Consider the following 4,497-nt stretch of genomic DNA (forward strand, 5'->3'; position numbering starts at 1 on the left):
TCTTTTATTTTTCATGAAATCATAAACATGTAAAAATACCTAATTAAAAATATGCACATAAACTGTTTTCTCAGCCACATTACTATTAATCATTTGGAAGAATTTCACAGTAATTTTCAAAGTACAAAAACGTATGGAATGTGTTACTTGCTGAAGTTAAAAATGATTTGATCAATCAACCAAACAACAGTAAAAAAATGAGTGAAGAAAAACAGAGTGTCTATTTTTGTCTGCTTTAATCTTTTCCAGTTAGCATTGAAAACCTAGGGCTGGAACAATAAAAGAAACAAAAAAACAAAATACATATGTATTACCATTTCCCAAGTATATATTACATATATGTTCTGGAAATCTTGCTAAGTTTGCTTTTTCATGTTTTAAAGTCATGCTGCATAGTTATCTATTTTGTAGTGACTATAAGGGAAATTTTTAAATAGATGGCTTCATGAAAAAGTTCTATTAAGACTTCCTTTGTGGCCTAGTTTCCAACGAAATTATATATTTGTGTAATACATAGCCGAAGTATATTATCCCAATGTTTAAGGATATTTAATGAATTTCACTAAAAATTTCTAAGGACTTTGTGTATGGTTTTAGGTCCCATCATTCACAAAACAAATTCATGATGTCAGCCATTCAATGCTATCCCCATCAAGCTACCATTGACTTTCTTCACAGAATTGGAAAAAAACACCTTAAACTTCGTATAGAACCATAAGAGAGTCTGTATAGTCAAGACAATCCTAAGCAAAAAGAACAAAGCTGGAGGCATCACACTACCTAACTTCAAACTATACTACAAGGCTACAGTAATCAAAACAGCATAGTGATGGTACCAAAACAAAGATATAGATCAATGAAACAGAACAGATGCCTCAGAAGTAATGCCACACATCTGCAACCATCTGATCTTTGACAAACCTGACAAAAATAAGCAATGGAGAAAGGATTCCCTGTTTAATGAATGGTGCAGAAAGCTTAAACTGGATCCCTTCCTTACACCTTATACAAAAAATAACTCCAGATGGATTAAAGATTTAAACATAAGACCTAACACCATAAAAACCCTGTAAGAAAACCTAGGCAATACCATTCAGGAAATAGACATAGGCAAGGACTTCATGACTAAAACACCAAAAGCAACAGCAACAAAAGCCAAAATAGACAAATGGGATTTAGATCTTAGATTAAACTTAAGGACTCTGCACAGCAAAAGAAAGAATAATTAGAGTGATCCGGCAACCAACACAATGGGAAAAATTTTTGCAAGCTACCCATCTGACAAAGGGCTAATATCCAGAATCTACAAAGAACTTAAACAAATATACAAGAAAAAAACAAACAACCCCATCAGAAAGTGGGCAAAAGATGAACAGACACTTTTCAAGAGAATACATTTATGCAGCCAACAAACATATGAAAGAAAGCTCATCATCACTGGTCATTAGAGAAATGCAAATCAAAATCACATTGAGATATCATCTCACACCAGTTAGAATGGCAATCATTAAAAAAAATCTGGAGACAACAGATCCTGGAGAGGATGTGGAGAAATAGGAATGCTTTGGCACTGTTGGTGGGAGTGTAAATTAGTTCAACCATTTTGTAAGACAGTGAGGCAATTCCTCAAGGATCTAGAAATAGAAATACCATTTGACCCAGCAATCCCATTACTGGGTATATACCCAAAGGATTGTAAAACATTCAATTATAAAGACACATGCACACATATGTTTATTGAAGCACTGTTTACAATAGCAAAGACTGAAACCAACTCAAAAGTCTGTCAATGATAGACTGGATAAAGAAAATGTGGCACATATATACCATGGAATACTACACAGCCATAAAAAAAATCAGTTCATGTCCTTTGCAGGGACATGGATGAAGCTGGAAACCATCATTCTCAGCAAATTGACACAAGAACAGAAAGCCAAACACCACATATTCTCACTCATAATTGGGTGTTGAGCAATGAGAACACAAGGACACAGAGATGGGGCCACCACACAGTGGGGCCTGTTGGGGGGTGGGAGGGGTAGGGGAGGGATAGCAGGGGGTGGGGGATTGGGAAGGGATACCATTAGAAAAAATACTTAATGTAGATGACTATGGTGGGGGGTTGATGCCGCAAACAATCATGGCATGTGTATACCTATGTAACAAACCTGCACAATCTGTATATGTACTCCAGAACTTAAAGTATAATAAAAAATAAAAATAGTAAATAATAAAAACAAACAACACAAAAAGAAATCTATTAGGATTATATTATTAGGATTATATTATTTGGTGTTTGCTGTTCTTCAAACATTTAAATCAAGCTTTGGATGAATTATACTAACTTGTGAGTTCTGATCACTTTTGAGCTCTGAAGCTTTGAATCATTCAGTGGTGGTGATGGCCTTCTGGTAAGTGAATGTTATCTTCTGTAGGAAAAGGTGCTAGCAAAAATGCTTGAAACCTCTATATTTCTTCAGTTTATAAGAGGTAAAGGTCAAATTTTTCAACAAAAGTCTTTTAATAACAAAAGCATGCATTTCTCTGTGGAATCTCAAATATTGTTTTAATAGTCTGTTTCAATCTTAAAAATAAAAACAAACAAGGGGAAAAAAAATCCAGGCCATCTTATACCTGCAGCTTTATTTAATATCAGGAGAATTATGTGATTTTTTTTAGTGGCAATTGGTTTTTATTACAATTATATACAGTCCTATCTTCCGTTCTGAGGTCTATACATGATCACACAAATGAACATGTGTTTCTTGAGGGGGAAGAACAGAGCTGGCTGTAGTTCAGGAAGGCCCAGCAGGTGCCTGGCTTCTCCGAGGGAGCAAGCGCCCATCTCGCCATGGGATTAGCTGAACCATTATGCAGCAAGCGAGGGCATCAGAAGCGCAGCATGGTTTCATTTGTCTGGGAGGACGACGGGGCACAGGTTGGACTGGGGCTGGGGACAAGCGCCTGAGGGGTCCTGGGGGCTGGGTGGACAGAAATGTGAGTTTCCAGGCTGCCGCCATGCTGCACTACAACTGAGGACAGTTCTGTCCCCCACCTGGGCTCCAAGCTGCCCTCCCAGGGCCAGAGCGGGAGGCCGGGTGTGGGCACCACCGGCACCCCGGACGCCATCCTCCTGGCTGGAGGCGGGCGCGGCCCTAGTCCCGCTCACTCTCGTTGATGGCGCCCTCAGGCCGCAGCAGCTTCTCCACCTGCTCCTTGATCTGCCCGTCCCCGCCCCGACGGTCGGACCTCTGCACCCCCAGGCAACCCTCCTCGTCGTCCTCCTCGTGTCTTCCCCTTCTCGCCCTGCACGTCCATCTGCACCTGGCCCTTGACGCCTGCCCCCTCCTCGCCTTGCTCCTGGGGGCCCAGCAGATGGTAGGTGGACGCGGAGCCCTCGGGGCTGTGGCCCTCCCTCCCAGGCGAGGACGACATGGACTCGCTGCTGACAGGTGAGATGTCGCTGCTGCTGTGCTGGTTCAGGGCTGGAGGGAGACGGTGGCTTGACCGGGATCTGCCAGGAGGGGATCTTCGGGGCTGACAGGGATGAAGGGAACTGCCTCTGATTTAAAAGAAGTGCTTTCAAGAGTTAATTTCAGACTTGAGTTCCATGATATTCTGGGGCTCCAGGATCCAGTTGGTGGATGTGGTGGTCTTGGCAGTGGCCAGCTCGTGGGCGAGCTCTTGGATCTTCTGCTGCTGCAGAATCAACAGCTGCTGGACGGAGGTGAGGGTCGTCTGGAACTGAGTCACTGTCTGGGCCACGCTGCCACTCAGCTCAGAGAGAACGGCCTCCATCCTCTCCAGCTGCTTCCTGTCCTCTCGGCCACCCAGGTTGAGGGGGAGTAGGTATTTCTTATAGAGTTGGTAGAAGCCAAATGCTGTCTGCTGTGATGATGGCCAGGGCTCCATGATCTCGCCATCGGGAGCCTGCGGGGCTGTATGGCTGAGATACGAGGTGAAAGGGCTGGACATGAACTACCTGTGTGGCTGGGCCCAAGGATAAAGGCTCATGCGCAGCAGTGCCCGACTGCTGGAAGGCCATATCAATCTCTTTATCTGTCAGCCCTTTCTTCTTAAGGAATGCTCTCGGGTTGCAAGTGGGCTCTGGCGGACCCGGGAATTCTGGAGAAACTTCACTGCCCTGGCAATCAGCGGCTCTCGAGGCAGCACATTTTCACTTCCTGGAGCAGAGCTTGGCTGACTCAGCTATTCTGCCTGCTCCGAGGGCGCCATGTGCATAGATAACTAAAGGACAAGGCGGGATACAATAATTTTCAATAAAAAATAGTCGCAATAGTGGCATGGCATTACAGAAGGAAAAATTCTCTTTTAACTGACAGATTTGAAAAGAGATTCTTGAATTTTCCACCACTGATGTAATCTCAAAGGACAGGAATTATTTTAACATTTAAGCTATTAATGTTACTGATGCATTCTTTTTGTGGTTATTGGTGGTGGTGGTAAAATAGAGCGTGGGGGAAAAAAGGCTCCACC

General features: G+C 43.1%; 1 pseudogene; it reads right to left on the bottom strand.

Annotated features, from left to right (window-relative positions):
* Window positions 1-3,155: 3,155 nt before the first annotated feature.
* LOC105705175 (peroxisomal membrane protein PEX14-like) lies at window positions 3,156-4,236 on the bottom strand (annotated as a pseudogene).
* Window positions 4,237-4,497: the final 261 nt, after the last annotated feature.

Source organism: Aotus nancymaae, unplaced genomic scaffold (assembly GCF_030222135.1).
Source record: "Aotus nancymaae isolate 86718 unplaced genomic scaffold, 86718_ANA_hifiasm-v0.15.2.pri h1tg000008l, whole genome shotgun sequence".
In the NCBI taxonomy this organism is placed as follows: domain Eukaryota; kingdom Metazoa; phylum Chordata; class Mammalia; order Primates; family Aotidae; genus Aotus; species Aotus nancymaae.